General features: G+C 46.7%; 1 protein-coding gene across 1 annotated transcript in view; it reads right to left on the reverse strand.

The window, feature by feature from the left end:
- SEZ6L (seizure related 6 homolog like) overlaps positions 1-18,223 on the reverse strand; it is a 181,633-nt gene that overhangs the window by 59,840 nt on the left and 103,570 nt on the right. The window lies entirely within an intron of this gene.

Consider the following 18,223-nt stretch of genomic DNA (forward strand, 5'->3'; position numbering starts at 1 on the left):
TTTTGCATCCTTACCCCGCCCCTGTCACATATTTCCCTTCCCCTGGGTCACATATTCCCCTCCCCTGCCCCCCCCGTCACCTCCCCTCCCCTTACTTACTATCTATTGCCCTGGTGGTCTAGTGACCTCTTCGGGGCAGGAAAGAGCCCCCTCTTTCCTGCCCGGAGCTCTGTCCTTGCCCTGCATCCTGTTGCTGTTACGGTCTAGGGATTCAAAATGGCCACCGAGAGTTGACGTCTCGCGAGGCTGCTTCAACTCTCGGCGGCCATTTTGAATCCCGAGACCCTCACAACAACAGAATGCAAGGCAGGGCAGCGCTCCGGGCAGGAAAGAGGGGGCTCTTTCCTGCCCCGAAGAGGTCACTCGACCACCAAGGCAGTAGATAGTAAGTAAGGGAAGGGGAGGCTAGGATAGACCCGCCCATTTGTCCAGAAATCCGGACAAACGGGCAGACTGGCAAAACCCATCTGGACGCCCGGACATGTCCTCAAAAAAAGGGCATGTCCAGGTAAATCCGGACATATGGTAACCCTAACTGAGGGGCTCTTTTACAAAGTGGTAGTAAGCCCAGTGCGGGCTTACTGCACGCTATCCCGGAGCTGTCACCGGCCCAACGCGGCTGCTGGCAGTAGTTCTGGCTCCAGTATTTGCCATTTCTGTCACGCCAGCAAAATTATTTTTATAGTGTGGCATTAACCCGGAGGTAATCGGGCATTGCCACATGCTGCCTAGTTACCGCTGGGTTACCGCAGGAGCCCTTACTGCAACCTCAATGGGTGGCAGTAAGTGCTCCCCGCCACATGGTCACGTGGTAAGAGTTATCTTACCGCATGACCATTTTTGGAGCATTCTGTCTGCAGCAGAAAAGAGGGCCCCGGTGCACGGGAAAAACAGCCCGCACTGCTAACGCAGGGTTCTTTTTCCCGCAGCTTAGTAAAAGGACCCTTGATCCATCAAAGGATCTGATTTTCTAAGCTTCATTCCCGTAGACACAGAACTGAAAAGAAAGTAAATTAGATCCACAGTCAGTTGAACATCCCAAGGTGATCTGGAATTACTTAAGCAAGGTCATAAGTAATGTTTTAAAATTAATTCATAACCAAGTTTGAGCTACAAATTAGACTCAATGCTAATTTACAGTATGTATTTCAGCAAAACAACTTACATTAATTCCATTATCCCTGATTAAATATTTCTTAATTTGATCCAGTTCACAGTGAATGAAATTTCAGTCTGAAAATCTAATTGGTATTTTTTTTTAGAACATATATTACATAAACAAATGAGCCACTAATTAATCCCTGTTCCTATGAATTCCTGATGTAAGAAATATTCAAATACAAATTTAACTAAAGGGCTTGATATTCAAAGGATTTATGCTCTTAACTTTGAGAGTTATGCTACTAAATTGGCCTCTTTGTAAATAGGTTGAGCAAGGAGGTTTGGTTGAGAATAGAAGAAGGCATGATGTCAAAAAGTTGAAACCACTTAGGTTAGTCTCTATTTCCCCTTCCCCGCGCAGACATCGTTCTGCGAACACCAAAAACAAAGCAAACAAACCTATGAGTTGCTGCTTCCACGTTGTCATTTTTTACGGTTGGTAGCAGTTTTATTTAATCTCACATATATTTGAAAACATGCCAGCTTGTGCAGCATACAGATGTACACAGCGGAAATATAATAATGGAATAACTTTTCATAGGTTGAGTAGTAATTTGTTACAAATCTTAATCAGCGTGTCATTTAGAGTAACTGGTTATAGGGAGGGGAAATGGGACTTGATATACCGCCTTTCTGTGGTTTTTGCAACTACATTCAAAGCGGTTTACATAGAGGGGCATAATCGAACGAAAACGTCTATCTCCATGGGCGTTTATCTCCGAGAACGGGTCCGTGAAGGGGCGGATTGAACCGTATTTTCGAAAAAAATAGACGTCCATGTTTTATTCGACAATTTGTGAGCTGGGCGTTTTTGTTTTTCAGTGATAATGGAAAATGAAAGCACCCAGCTCAAAAACGAATAAATCCAAGGCATTTGTTCGTGGGAGGGGCCAGGATTCAAAACCCACTGCCCACATGTCTACACCATTACTATAGCCCTAAGGGGTGAAGGGGGGCACCTACATGTGGGTACAGTGGGTTTGGGGGGGGGGGGGGGTTGGACGACTAAGCATTAAGCAGCACAATTGTAACAGGTAGGGGGGATGGGCCTGGATCCACCTGCCTGAAGTCCACTGCACCCCCTAACAACTGCTCCAGGGACCTGCATACTGCTGCCAGGGAGGTGGGTATGACATTTGAGGGTGAAAATAAAAAGTTGTGAAACATCATGTTTTGTGGTGGGAGGGGGTTAGTGACCACTGGGGGAGTCAGGGGAGGTCATCCCCGATTCCCTCTGGTGGTAATCTGGTCATTTAGGGCACTTTTTGGGGCCTTATTCGTGAAAAAACAGGGTCCAGGAAAAGTGCCCTAAATTCTAGCTACAAACGTATACTTTTTTTCCATTATCGGTGAAAGGCGCCCATCTCTCCTCGGCCGATAACCACGCCCCAGTTCCACCTTCGCCACGCCTCTGACATGCCCCCGTCAACTTTGTACGCTTCTGCGATGGAGTGCAGTTGAAAACGTCCAAAATCGGCTTTCCATTATACCGATTTATTCGTTTTTGTGAGATAAACGTCTATCTCCTGATTTGGGTCGAAATCTAGGCGTTTTTCTCTTTCAATTATAAGGTGGATAGTATATTCAGGTACTTATTTTGTACAAGGGGCAATGGAGGGTTAAGTGACTTGCCTAAAGTCACAGGGAGCTGCAGTGGAATCAAACTCAGTTCCACAGGATCAAAGTCCATTGCACTAACCACTAGGCTATTCCTCTGCAACAGAGACACCCTAGCACGTGTTTTGGGGAGAGGGCATGTCAGGGGGGTGTTCCTGTGCTAATGAGTTAGCACAGTTACATTACTGTGTGCTAACTGGTTAGGACAGGATTACTGCGTGAGCCCTATTGCTTACAAAATGGGTGGCGGGAAGTGCTCACTGTAATTTTTTTAATGGCCGCACGTTAATGGCAACATTAGTGCACGCCATTAATGCAAAAAATGGAAAATTGTCCATTTTCTGCTGGATTCTATATATCACGCCTAGAGTTCTGCACTGAAATCTAAGCATATTCCATAACGATGAGCGTAACTTAATTGGCCTAACATAAGCACTTTTAACAGCACTTAAGCAATAGTGAGCACTAATTGGCAATAATTAGAATTTACATGCATAACTCGCTAAGCATACTCTGTAATGAACTGCACCTAAATTCTAAAGTGTGCAGTTCAAAAGGGGCATTGCCATGGGCGGGGAAATGGAAGTTTCATGGGCGTTCCCAAATTTACATGCGTTGTTATAGAATATGACCCAGTCCATGTAAATCTACATGCAGGGATTTACACCACGCTTTCATTGGTGTAAATGGAGGCGTGACGATGCTGGGATATCAGCTAAGCATATTCTATATATCGCGCCTGAAGCTTATAGAATGCATTGAGGCAGAACTGTTTTCCATGCGGATTTTTTAAGCGCCATATATAGAATCTGGCCCTTTACAGCTATGGTTAAATTTTATTTATTTATTTATTCCATTTGTATCCCACATTTTCCCACCGTATGGCAGGTTAAATGTGGCTTGCATATTGCCAATAAGGCGGTTACAAAATTTAGATTTGTAGAAGTCCAGTACATAATACTGAAGTACAATAAACGCTTAGGTTGATACATTAGCAAATTGTGAGAGAGGTTAATATTACTGTTTTTCATTTCTGAACTTTCCGTGATATATGGTGGTGTGGGATTAGGCCGATCCAGAGGGGAAAGACTTCTTGAAAAGATGTGTTTTCAGGTTTTTTTCTGAATTGTAGGTAGTTTTCTGTGAGTTTCTGGTCTTTGGGTAGTGAGTTCCAAAGTTGTGTGCCTATAAACGAGAGGCTGGTGGCATGTGAAGATTTGTATTTATACCTTTGCGAGTGGGGTAGTGAAGGGTTAGGTAGGTTCTTGCTGTTCTCGTCACACTTCTTAATGGTAGATCGATGCTCCGTCATCCGTAGATGATTCTGTGGACTATTGTGCATGTTTTGAGTGTTAAGCGAGCATTAATAGGAAGCCAATGTAAGCTTATTAAGAGGGGTTTCGCGCTTTCAAAGCGTGTTTTTCCGAAGACGAGTCTGGCATCTGTGTTTTGTGCTGTCTGTAGTTTTCTTATGATTTGATCTTTGCAGCCTTCATTAATACTATTGCAGTAGTCTATATGGGTTAGCACCATTGGATCATGTTGCGGAATGAATCCCTGGGAAAGTAAGGTTTTATACGTTTGAGCTTCCACATAGTGTGGAACGTTTTCTTGGTCGTGTTCTTAGCTTGGCTTTCTAGCGTTAGGTTGCAGTCTGAGATTGGGAGGGATGAACCTTGTGCGTTAATTGCCGAGGGGGGAACATTATTGTATTGGGATGAGAGAATGAGACATTGGGTTTTATCTCTATTGAGTTTTAACTTGAATGCCGATGCCAGGATTCCATGATGTTCATGCTGTTTATTAATTCCTTGGTGATTTCTGTGGGGTTCTGTTTGAAGGGAATATAGATGGTGATGTCATCTGCATAGAGAAATGGATTGAGGCCTTGTTTGGAAAGAGATGTAGCCAGTGGTGTCATCATTAGGTTGAATAATATAGGAGAGAGCGGTGATCCTTGTGGTACTCCACGTTACGCTTTCCAAGGTGGAGATATAGCTGAGTTTGATTTGGCAAAATCAATGGTTTTAGTGTGCAGGAAAAACCTGTACAAGGGTATGCTATGGCTACTTTGTGCCACAGCTTGGTAAAAGGGCCCCTAAGTTAGCAGACCGCCAAGACCTGTCGTTTCTTTCTTTACAACATCCGTAAAATCCGCCCCTTTCTTTCCGAGCACTCTACCAAAACCCTCGTCCACACCCTTGTCACCTCTCGTTTAGACTACTGCAATCTGCTTCTTGCTGGCCTCCCACTTAATCACCTCTCCCCTCTCCAGTCGGTTCAAAACTCTGCTGCCCGTCTCATCTTCCGCCAGGGTCGCTTTACTCATACTACCCCTCTCCTCAAGACCCTTCACTGGCTCCCTATCCGTTTTCGCATCCTGTTCAAACTTCTTCTACTAACCTATAAATGTATTCACTCTGCTGCTCCCCAGTATCTCTCCACACTCGTCCTTCCCTACACCCCTTCCCGTGCACTCCGCTCCATGGATAAATCCTTCTTATCTGTTCCCTTCTCCACTACTGCCAACTCCAGACTTCGCGCCTTCTGTCTCGCTGCACCCTACGCCTGGAATAAACTTCCTGAGCCCCTACGTCTTGCCCCTTCCTTGGCCACCTTTAAATCTAGATTGAAAGCCCACCTCTTTAACATTGCTTTTGACTCGTAACCACTCGCCTCCACCTACCCTCCTCTCTTCCTTCCCGTTCACATTAATTGATTTGATTTGCTTACTTTATTTTTTGTCTATTAGATTGTAAGCTCTTTGAGCAGGGACTGTCTTTCTTCTATGTTTGTGCAGCGCTGCGTATGCCTTGTAGCGCTATAGAAATGCTAAATAGTAGTAGTAGTAGTAGTAGCTCACCAAATAGGACCGCATAAATAGAAGTCTTATTTATTATTATTAGTTGTTACATTTGTATCCCACATTTTCCCACCTATTTGCAGGCTCAATGTGGCTTACATATTACCGTTAACGGCGGTAGCCGATTCCGGTATGAACAAATACATGGTGTGAATAATACAAAGTGATATTGTGGTGGGATGAAGAGGGAGAGGGGAGGAAGAGTCAGGTAATGTCCATTAAGGTCTTTGGTTTCATTGTGATGTAGGTGTCCTGGTATTTTATGTTGAGACGGTGGGGTATGTTCTTCTGAACAGGTCAGTCTTTAGTGCTTTCCGGAAGTCTAGATGGTCGAGCGTAGTTTTTACTGCTTTTGGCAGTGCGTTTCATAGTTGTGCGCTTAAACAGGAAAAGCTGGTTGCGCAGGTGGATTTGAATTTGAGTCCTTTGCTGCTTGGGTAGTGGAGGTTTAGGTACGATCGTGCAGATTTTGTGGTGTTTCTGGCTGGCAGGTCGATGAGGTCTGTCATGTATCCCGGTGCCGCGCCGTAAATTATTTTGTGAACAGTCATGCAGATTTTGAAAGTGATGCGTTCTTTGATTGGTAGCCAATGCAGTTTTTCTCGTAGTGGTTTGGCGCTTTCAAAACACGTTTTCCCAAATATTAGTCTTAGTCTGGCTGCTGTGTTTTGGGCGGTTTGAAGTTTCTTTATGATTTGACCTTTAATGCCAGCGTATGCATTGCGGTCGCAAAATCAGTGTAACCTTGTAGTACCTACTTTACAATATTTGCGTTTGCATCTAACTGGAGCCTTTTCTGTTAGTGCCCCCGTGGCATGGAATACACTACCTTTATGTTTAAATGCTGAATCCAGGCTTCTGTATTTCAAGAGGACATTGAGGGGTCCTTTTACTAAGGTGCGCTGAAAAATGGCCTGCGCTAGTATAGGCGTGTGTTTTGGGCATGTGCAGATCCATTTTTTAGCGGTAAGATCTCACACGTTAACCGGGCGTAATCACCTATGCGCATACAATCCTGATTACCGCCTGGTTAGCAGGGTGCGCCAGAAAAGAAAATATATTTTCTGGCACATTTAGCGGGCGTGACTAAAAATCGAAATTAGCGCCGGGCCATGCGGTAGCCGGGCGGTAGTTCCAAATTGACACGCGTTGTAGGCACCAACGCGGCTTAGTAAAAGGGCCCCTGAGGGATTATTTATTTCGTTTGGCGGTTTATCTGCCCTCTTGATTTTGCTGTGCTCTGAGCTCATGGACTCACTTCAAGCTGATATTTTGCTGCTACTATGGATTTTCATTTTCTGAATGTGTCTTTGTTTGTGTTTTTTATTATGCATTTTTTTTTTCGTATTTCTGCCTTGGATAAACATAGTGTATAACTAAGTATTCTAAATTCTATCTTTGGCCAGTTTAACTTAACTGGTTAAGGCTGAATATTGATACGTAACCAGTTAAAGTGCCATCTGTCCACACATACCTGGATATTCAATGCCGCTGCCCAGACATGACCTGGCATGGAATATCTGGTCATAAAAGTGCCGGTGGTGAAAACATTGCCTAGAGCCGCTGGCTGAATATTTAATTCTGAACTCCTAAATTTAGGAGCATATAAAGTGGGTAGTAAATGGGGTAGATATGGGGGTGGGGTGAAGAAGTGAGGAGCTTAGGACTCATTCAGTAGTAGGCTCATTTCAACCTTCGAAAGCTAATCAAGAAATGTATTAAGTTATGTCCAATAAAAAAGGTATCATCTTATTTTCTTTTCCGTGTTTTATTTTGTTTGATTTCTATTGATAACCTTAAGAGTGGACTAACACGGCTACCACACTCCTCTACTTAAGATGGAAGATACCGCATACAGCCGCATGAAAAAGCAAATGAACAAACTTTTGGAGACATTTGCTTATTTCCGATCTGAGGAAGAAGGGCAACCTTCGAAAGCTAATCAAGAAATGTATTAAGTTATGTCCAATAAAAAAGGTATCATCTTATTTTCTTTTCCGTGTTTTATTTTGTTTGATTTCTATAGATTCTACATGGAATGTTGTTATTCCACTAGCAATATTCCATGTAGAAGTCGGCCCTTGCAGATCACCAATGTGGCCGCGCAGGCTTCTGCTTCTGCTTCTGTGAGTCTGACGTCCTGCACGTATGTGCAGGACGTCAGACTCACAGAAACAGAAGCCTGCGCAGCCTTCTACATGGAATGTTGCTAGTGGAATAGCAACATTCCATGTAGAATCTCCAATAGTAGCAACATTCCATGTAGAATCTCCAATGGTATCTATTTTACTGTCATAGTAATGCTTGAATGTTTTCACTTATATACACTGTCAGCTAGCACATTTGCTTATTTCCGATCTGAGGAAGAAGGGCAACCTTCGAAAGCTAATCAAGAAATGTATTAAGTTATGTCCAATAAAAAAGGTATCATCTTATTTTCTTTTCCATGTTTTATTTTGTTTGATTTCTATTGATAACCTTAAGAGTGGACTAACACGGCTACCACACTCCTCTACTTAAGAAGTAGGCTCATAAATTAAGATGATAAATCTAAGCAAATTTTATTTATTTATTTGTTACATTTGTATCCCACATTTCCCCACCTATTTACAGGCTCAATGTGGCTTATAATGGTACCGTAGAGGCGTTCGCCAATTCCGGTATAAACAGCTACACAGTGATTTTATGGTAGAATAGGGTTCATTTGGAACAAACATGTTAGGGAATCGTATAGAGGAAGAGTTACGTTATGTCCATTACGTTCTTTGGTTTTGTTGTGTTGCTGAGTTCCGGTGTTTAAGTAGGGTTGGTAGGGTATGCCTTTTTCAACAGGTACGTTTTTAGTGATTTCCGGAAGTTTAGGTGGTTATACGTTGTTTTCACGGCTTTTGGTAGTGCGTTCCATAATTGTGTGCTTATGTAGGAAAAGCTGGATGCATAAGTTGATTTGTATTTGAGTCCTTTTGCAGCTTGGGTAGTGGAGGTTTAGATATGTTCGTGTTGATCCGGTTGTGTTTCTGATTGGTAGGACGATGAGGTTTGTCATGTATCCCGGGGCCTCGCCATAGATAATCTTATGAACAAGGGTGTAGACTTTGAAAGCAATACGTTCTTTGATTGGGAGCCAGTGCAATTTTTCACGGAGGGGCTTGGCACTTTCGAATCACGTTTTTCCAAATATAAGCCTGGCTGCCGTGTTTTGAGCGGTCTGAACTTTCTTTATGAGTTGTCCATTGCAGTAATCTAGGTGGCTTAGTACCATTGATTGTATCAGGTTCCGGAATGTTTCCCTTGGGAAGAATGGTTTCACGCGTTTGAGTTTCCACATTGAGTGGAACATTTTTTTTTAGTTGTGGATGAATGGAAGGCCTCGATTTATAATCATAGGGGGAGATATGACACAGACATTTAAATGCTTAAAAGGTGTTAATATACTAACAAATCTTTTTCAGAGAGGGGAAAGTGGTAGAACTAGAGGACATGAATTGAAATTGCAGGGTGGTAGGAGAGCATGGTGGATGCCTGAAATACCCTCCCTGTGAAGGTGACGGAGTCCAAAGCAATGACAGAATTAAAAAAAAAGTGGGATAAACATAGAGGATCCCTAAACATGAGATGGCATTAAAGCAAAATTAAATGACCTTCACGCTTTAAAAAAGGGCACAGAGGGTGAAAGCTGAATGGAGGAGCAGGTACAAATCTGGTCACTTGTGGGGCAGTGGATGGACTATAAAAAGCCTTTATCTGCTATGTTACTAGCTATGAGGGGCGTTTAAGTCCAACTTTGGATAATTGCTCAAAACGTCCAAAATTCCAGTGGGGAATATAGCCATTTTCAAAACAGAAAAACATCTGTATTTCTTTTTTCAAAAATGGCTTTTTTTTAAATTTTAGATGTTTTGTGCTCATAATATTTATCTTTTTGGTCCATTACAAAACAAAAATACGTCCAAGTGAAAAATGTAGAAAATCAAACCATTGGGAAGTAGGAGGGGGGGGCCAGCATTTTTAGTAGACTGGTCACACAGACATCCCAAGAGAGCAGTGGGGCGCCATAGGAGACGCTGCGTGGACTTCATAAAAATGCTCCCAGGTACACATCTCACTGTTGCTCCCTTATTTTGTCTGCTGAGCCCTTCAAAACCCATCCAAAACCCACCGCCCCCAACTGTACACCACTACAGTAGCCCTTATGGGTGAAGGGGGCACCTATATGGGGGTACAGTAGGTTTCTGATGAGTTTCAGAGATCTCACAGTTTCCACCACAAGTGTAATAGGTCCCAAATCGCTTGTGGGACAAGATGGTGTTCTTCTGCCCACCCATCTTGGGCCCAGGCCCACCCAGAATTGGGTGTCTGGCTACGCCTCTGATTGGACATGGCTATAACATCTGAGACTGGCAAGTCATATTTTTATTCACATTTTTTGGGGGTGGGAGGGGGTCACTGACCACTGGGGGAGTAAGTAACATAGTAACATAGTAGATGGCGGCAGAAAAAGACCTGCACGGTCCATCCAGTCTGACCAACAAGATAAACTCATATGTGCTACTTTTTGTGTATACCTTACCTTGACTTGTATCTGTCATTTTCAGGGCACAGACCGTATAAGTCTGCCCAGCACTATCCCTGCCTCCCAACCACCGGCTCTGGCACAGACCGTATAAGTCTGCCCAGCACTATCCCTGCCTCCCAACCAGCCCCGCCTCCCACCACTGGCTCTGCCACCAAATCTCGGCTAAGCTTCTGAGGATCCATTCCCTCGGAACAGGATTCCTTTATGTTTATCCCATGCATGTTCCCTGATTCCTTCCAGTGGTCATTTAGGGCACCTTTACATGCTTTATTTGTTCTAAAAAAAACCTTTAAATATCCCCAAATTACCTCTGGTAAAAAATTATAAACACCAATAATGCTAACTAACATAGTAGTAACATAGTAGATGAAGGCAGAAAAAGACCTGCATGGTCCATCCAGTCTGCCCAACAAGATAAACTCATATGTGTATACCTTACCTTGATTTGTACCTGCCTTTTTTCAGGGCACAGACCGTACAAGTCTGCCCAGCAGTATTTCCCGCCTCCCAACCACCAGTCCCGCCTCCCATCACCGGCTCTGGCACAGACCGTATAAGTCTGCCCTCCACTATCCTCGCATCCCAACCACCAATCTCTCTTCCCCCACCTGCTCTGCCACCCAATTTTGGCTAAGCTTCTGAGGATCCATTCCTACTGCACAGGATTCCTTTATGCATATCCCACGCATGTTTGAATTCCGTTACTATTATACTAGGGTATAATATCCTGGAAATATTCTCAGTGAAGGAGTTGACCCAGTGGTACACCAAATCAGGGTAGTGCCTATGTAATCAAATATTAGGAGAGACCTCAGAGTAAAAACTCACACAGATAAATCAACACAAAGTGTTTAATGTCTCCAAGGGTGGACGAACATCTCAATCACTGGTCTACTCCTTAATATATTTTTATATATAATTTTTATGCTTACGCATGCACCCCCGTGCTATAATACAGTTCAAACCTTCCTACAGCACACTCCTTCCACCAATATAGGCTACCAATAGGTCAGCTCCATCACTGGTTTCCAATGACCTCATATGCACCAAAAATCTTTAAGTTTGTTCTAAAATTAGGTCTAGACCAAAATGTTGAAGTTTCAGCCCTAGGACATGTCCTTTTTGTTCCATTATGGCTGTAAAATGTCCAAGTGTTAGGGAACACCCTAATCCCACCCCTGAAATGCCCTGACATGTGATTTGAACAACCTGCAGATGAACTGCATAGATAAGCATCTGCAAAGCAGGTTTTCAAAATACTGAGTTGGACGTTTTGTGAGAAAAACATCCAAATGCTGGTTTATGCCACTTTTTAGACGTTTTTCTCTTTTGAAAATGAGCCCCAACGTAAATTCGGAAGCTCTGCTTTGAGCCCTTTACTGGTACTGATGTTATATGCGCAGCACTGATTGGGGAAGGAACAATTCTAAAAACAGCAATGCCAAAAATAATCTGAAAACAATGAAACACCTGCAAAATAAGGCTAAACCAGCCTAAAGAGAACTTGAAGGCCAAGGTGCCACTGGTGTATTTAGCCCTGATAGGCAGTCTGGCTTTTAAGTTGTCTACAGACTTCACACTGAGTGAAATGTTTGACAGGAAAATAGAAAAGGATTGTGAATATTGCTTGATTCAGAATATAAATAGAAATCTTAACTTGAAGGTAATGGACATGGACCAAAAAGCACTTGGTTAATAACAAAAGCGTTGTCACTTTTGTTCCCATCCATCATGTCTATTCATTCCCATCTTTTAGGTCAAGAAAATTTCATGTGACAAACAGGTCACCAGCTGCTGGAACATTGTAGCATATAAAAAGATTTGTAATGTGGTATTCATTAGGGATGTGCACTCATCTGAAATTTTCCATGTCATTTCATATCATTTTCAGCTCAAAGTAACAGGAAACAGCTCAAAATGTTGTTATTTTGCCCTGTCACAGCAAAAAGCAGAGACAGCTAAGGGGATAATGATGTCACTGGAGCTGTACTCTGGTTATAAATGTTATTGTTGACCCGACCTGGCCATGTTTCGGCAAGTGCCTGCACCTGGGGTCCTTTTTCAATGTGAGTAAACACATTCCCCCCAATATTCAAAGCTGTTTAATTAGTCAGACATGGCCGCTGACCAGTGGCGTAGCTACGTGGGGCCACGGGGGCCTGGGCCCCCGTAGATTTGGCCCTGGGCCCCCCTGCCGACGACCCTCTCGAGCCCCCCTCCCGACACCAACCCTCTCCCACCGCCGCCGTCGTCGCCGTGGGCTACCTTTGCTAGCGGGGGACCCCAATCCCCGCCAGCTGAGGTCCTCTTCTTCCCGCGAAGGCTTTGTTCTGTGAGTCTGATGTGCAGGACGTCAGACTCACAGAACGAAGCCTTCGCAGGAAGAAGAGGACCTCAGCTGGCGGGGATTGGGGTTCCCCGCCAGCAAAGGTGGCCCACGGCGACGGCGGCAGTGGGGGAGGGTTGGCAGCGGGAGGGGGGTCGAGAGGGTCGTCGGCAGGGGTCGTCAAAGTTGGTGGTGGCGGCGGCGGGGGGTCGGCAATGGCGGGAGGGGGGGGGGGCTAAAATGTGCCCCCTCACCTCGGGCTCTGGATCCTCCTCCCGCTGAAGTCTGGCTATGCCCCTGCCGCTGACTGGTTAAATAGCATATTAGTGCCTAACCACAGATATTTGGCGGGACATATCCACGGTTAGCAGCTAGCCGCTAACTAGCTATATTGCGTGACATAGCCGATTAGGCACGGATATTCAGTGCTTAACTGGCAGGGGCATAGTTATGGGTGGGCCTAGGTGGGCCTGGGCCCACCCAGTTTGGGCTCAATATGTATACTTTGGAAGAAATGCATGAGAGGGGAAATATGATAGAGACATTTACACGCCCACAAGCCATAAATGCACAGGAGGTGAGTCTCTTTGAATTGAAAGGAAGCTGTGGAATGAGGGGGCATAGGATAAAGGTGAAAGGGGACAGACTCAGGAGTAAGCTGAGGAAATACCTCTTTATGAAAGGGTGATAAATTCGTGGAATGGCCTCCCGGTGGAAGTGGTGGAGACAAAAACAGTATCTGAATTCAAGACAGCTTGGAACAAATACACGGGATCTCTAAGGGAGTGATATGAAGAGTTCATGGCATAGATGGGCAGACTGAATAGACCATATGGGCTTTATCTCCTCACATGTTTCTCTGTTTCTATTAGCGCATGGCCATGAATTCGGAAAATGGTGTAATTGGCCACACCTGAAATATACTGGCTTATTTGCCCTGCTCCTCTAATACTCTAAAGGAACGTAGGTATCTACTTTCCCCTATAGAATAGAGTCCATTAGCGCTGCCGCTGTCTTGGCATTAGAATTACCTTCAAAATGCGAAAATCCTCATGGTACATCGGGACCCCTGCATTGTAACACTGTTCGCTATTTGTACTCAGTGGCGTAGCCGCAGGTGGGCCTACTTTGGACTCAGGCCCATCCAAAATTGTGACACTTGCTCTAGCTGGTGGGTATTCCCAAACTTTGTCAGCTGAAGATTTTCTGTCCTTGGGCAGCCAGCGCTCTTTCAAATGTCAGCCAGCATCACTTGCCTTGAGCTGACGCTAAGACCGGCCCTTCTGCACATGCTCAGTTTTCACACATGCAAAAGCACTGAGCATGCATGGCCTGCCGACAGCAGCTTCAGTTTGAGGCAAATGCTGCCGGTTGCCATTTGGAAGATTTGCTGGCTGCTCGAGTGGTAGGAGGAAGTCTTCAGCTGGCAGAGTTTAGGGCAGGGGCGTATCTGCGTGGGGCCACAGGGGCCTGGGCCCCCGCAGATTTTGCCCTGGACCCCCCTACTGCCGCCGTGGGTACCTTTGCTGGCGGGGGACCCCAACCCCCACCAGCCGAGGTCCGCTTCCTCCTGCCGCTGCGAGGTTTTTTAAGTTCACCGGGATTCGTCCTCCGTCACTCTGTGCTGCTGTTCAAAGAAGCTGCTAGCTGAATGCAGTTTTCGGACTGAGTCTGACGTTGCTGCTGCACGTTGTACATGAGTCTGACGTCCTGCACGTACAACGTGCAGCAGCGACGTCAGACTCAGTCCGAAACTGCATTCAGCTAGCAGCTTCTTTGAACAGCAGCACAGTGTGACGGAGGACGAATCCCGATGAAGAACTTAAAAAACCTCGCAGCGGCAGGAGGAAGCGGACCTCGGCTGGTGGGGATTGGGGTCCCCCAACAGCAAAGGTACCCACGGCGGCAGGGGGGGGGTCGGAAATGGCGGCGGCGGCTGGGGGGGGCTATAATGTGCCCCCTCACTCTGGCTTCGGCCCCCGCTACCGCCGACTTTCAGATACGCCCCTGGTTTAGGGACCCCATCAGCTCAAGTATTTAATATTTGGGGTTTGTGGGCAGGGAGGGGTGGAGAGAAGAGCAAACTGGAGAGGTATCGGGGGGGGGGGGGGGGGGATTCCATGCCTACCCACCTTGGGCTCAGGCCCACCCAGAATTGGCTATCTGGCTACGCCCCTGTTTGTACTATTGTACTTATGTGTTACAGTGAAGTCTCACTCAATGACATCAGAATCATTCTAATACAATTTACAATTTTTGATCTATATAACTTCTTAATTTTTCATCTTGACAGCTGATCTGGCAGTAATTGGGAAAGATACGTTTGTGTCCACTACTATTCATCTGTAACCGGAGTCTGTTTAGAATGTCAGTTTTCTTTCTTAAGCATTTCAGTTCATCCGACTAACTCATGGGAAGAAGGCTGGGAGATGAAAGCTGTTTGGTTCTGCTTCCTGTACGCTACTTTCTTGGGAAAATCTTTATAGAGACTTGGAAAATGATGATGGTCAATAGGAGGACCGTTTGCCCTGTGGCTGTACTAATCCTATTGGTCACTGTATGAACGGACATACAGTCCTTGTTTTCCTAAAGAAATCAGCATTAGAGATCAGCCATGTAGCTAGACCCAGGACTGCAGAGAGGGGGGGCAGGGGGGACAAAATTTCCTGGGCCCGGCGCCACAGTCCCTGCTCTCACCCGCCCGCCCTCGGCTCCGGCGATCGTCCGCCACAGGGCCGGGCCCCCTGCATTCAAATCACAGCGCCTCACCTCCGTGTGAAAGCGCAGCAGCGGCAGATTGTCTCCCTTTGGGCCTTCCCTCCCTCGCGGAAGTTACATCAGACGAGGACCGGACACAGGGAGGGAAGGCCCAAAGGGAGGTGATCTGCCGCTGCTGCGCTTTCACACAAAGGTGAGGTGCTGTGATTTGAATGCAGGGGGCCTGGCCCGGTGGTGGACGGTCGACGGAGCCAAGGGTGGGCGGGTGAGACTGGGGACTGCGGCGCGGTGGCCTTGGGGGGGGGGGGGGGGCCCGGCCCAGTCTCTCAGCAGCCCTGGCTAGTCCTTCAGTTTTGGGGGGGGGGGGTCTGAGCCCAAAGTGTGGGAGGGGAGAACAAAATTTTGCTCTACCTTCCTGCTTTCTGCCCCCACCTTCACCCTGCTCTCTACCCCCCTCCCAGTGACCCTTAAATACTGGAGGCTGCTGGTGGGGATCCCCAAGCCCCATCAGCTGAAGAGGTCCTCCACTGGTGACCTGGCAGATCGTGGCACTTTCTATGGGCTGCCACCACTATACCAGCCTCCCCACCTTGCGTACACTCAGTTTTCACATATGTGTGAAAAACAAGCATGCGTGGGGGGAGGGGGCAGCATTGTGGCGGGCTTGGGGATTCCTGCCAACAGCCTCAGGTATTTGTGATCACAGGGGCAGGCAAGGAGAGCAGTAGGCAGTGCTGCAGTTATTGGGGGCTTGAGTGCAAAGTGAGGGGACTCAGGCCCCCTAGGCTCCCCTTTATTAAGGTGCCTTAAACTTTTAATGTGCACAAAATTGGTTTAATGTGCATTAACCTACAAATTAACAATTGTGGTACATTAAATGTTCTAATGCAGGATAAACTTTTTTTTTTTTTTACCATGAATGTGTGAAATGAATGGAAAAGATGCACAAAATCAAGGAAAATGCCACACTCTCCAAACATGAACTGAATATTTTGTGCCTGTGTACCTTCTTAAGAATTGCATTCCCGTGCATGTAGCAGTGGCATAGCCATAAAGGTAGGTCAAAAGATAGGTTAGATGAGCATGTATTTCCTCTATCCCACCCCCCCTTCTCCACGCTACTACCCCCTCCCCCGCTCTCCCACCAAATTTTTAAAAATTAAATATCTTAGCTGGCAGAGATTCCTAAGCCCAACCAGCTGAAGACATCAGCAGCCCGCCAACACTGTGAACCCCTATTGAAAACTGAGGTAGTCAGTGCCACTGATGCCAGCACCCCACACATGCTCAGTTCTTGCGCATGAACTAAGTATGCATGAGAACTGAGCGTGTGCGGGGTGCTAAATGCCACAGTTTTCAATTTGAGTTTACAACTTAAGCAGGCTGCTGATGTCTCCAGCTAGCGGGGCTTGGGGAATCCTGCCAGCTACACCAATAGTGCGCTGCTGGGTGGACCTGAGGCAAAAGTGGATGGACCCAGGAATTCCCAGGCCTACTTGTGTCTACATCCCTGGCATGCAGTGGGGTAAAACAGGGACTGGTTTAATCTGACCCTTTGGACATGGAGGGGCATTTTCAAAAGAAACGTTTAAGTTGGGATTTGGACGTCTTTGTACAACGTCCAGGTGGGGGAAAAGCATATTTTCGAAAAAAGATGGATGTCCTTCTTTTGGTTCGAAAATACCAAGGATGTCCTTAGATTTGGACGTCCTTAGATTTGGACGTCTTTCAGTTTTGGCGATTTTCAAAACCAAAGACGTCCAAGTCAAAAACATCCAAATGGAAGCCATCTGGACGTGGGAGGAGCCAGCATTTCTAGTACACTGGCCCCCTGACATGCCAGGGCAGCAATTGGGCACCCTAGGGGGCACTGCAGTGGACTTCATAAAATGCTCCAAGGTACATAGCTCCCTCACCTTTTGTGATGAGCCCCCCAAAACCCACTACCCCCAACTGTACACCACTACCATTGTCTTTACAGGTGAAGTGGGGCACCTAGATGTGGGTACAGAGGGATTCTGGTGGGCTCGCTGTTTCCTCCACAAATGTAACAGGTAGGGGGGAGGTATGGGCCTGGGTCCACCTGTCTGAAGTGCACTGCACCCACTAAAACTGCTCCATGGACCTGCATGCGCTGTCATAGACCTGAGTATGACATTTGAGGCTGGCAAGTAATATTTTTAACTAGTATAAAAGGCCCGTTTCGGTAGGCAATGAAACGGGCGCTATAGCAAGGTAATCCCCCCCCCCTGCAGCGTCCCTCCTGTCTCCCCTGCCCCCCCTGCAGCCACCCTTGTCCAACGACCCTCCTCTCCTTTCCCCTTGCCCCCCCTGTAGCCACCCATGTCCAGCAACCCACCTCTCTCCCCTGCCCCCCCTGCAGCCACTCATGTTCAGTGACCCTCCTCTCCCCCTGCCCCCCCCTGCAGCGTCCCTTCTGTCTCCCCTGCATCCACCCATCTGGTCTCAGGACCCCCTCCCCACCTCCCTCTTCCCTGCCCCCCCGCAGCCATCCATGTCCAGTGACCCTCCCCTCCCCCTGCCCCCCTCCAGCTACCCATGTCCAGCGACTCTCCCCTCCCCCCTCGGCGCATCACCCAAGCCCCTACCCCTCCCCTCGGGCACATCAACCGCCTCACCACCCACAGCCGCCAATACTAACGCTGTCTTGTCGCTGCTGCGTCTCCTGTTGAGCAGCAGCGGCCGGTACCAAAAGAAAAAAAGCCAAAAAAAGATTTGTAACCTGAAACTCGGCTCCGTAGACAGCCATCTGGCATTGGCTGTCGTCTCTGCAGCCGCTCCTCCTCTCCCCTCTAACAATGCTGCGCTCCTCCGGGGTCTTCCTGCAGGGGCAGTGACGTGGAGGGGAGAGGAGGAGCGACTGCAGAGACGACAGCCAATGCCAGATGGCTGTCTACGGAGCCGCGTTTCAGGTTAAAAATGTTTTTTGGCTTTTTTCTTT

The sequence above is a fragment of the Microcaecilia unicolor genome, chromosome 11, assembly GCF_901765095.1.
Source record: "Microcaecilia unicolor chromosome 11, aMicUni1.1, whole genome shotgun sequence".
Classification (NCBI taxonomy): Eukaryota; Metazoa; Chordata; class Amphibia; order Gymnophiona; family Siphonopidae; genus Microcaecilia; species Microcaecilia unicolor.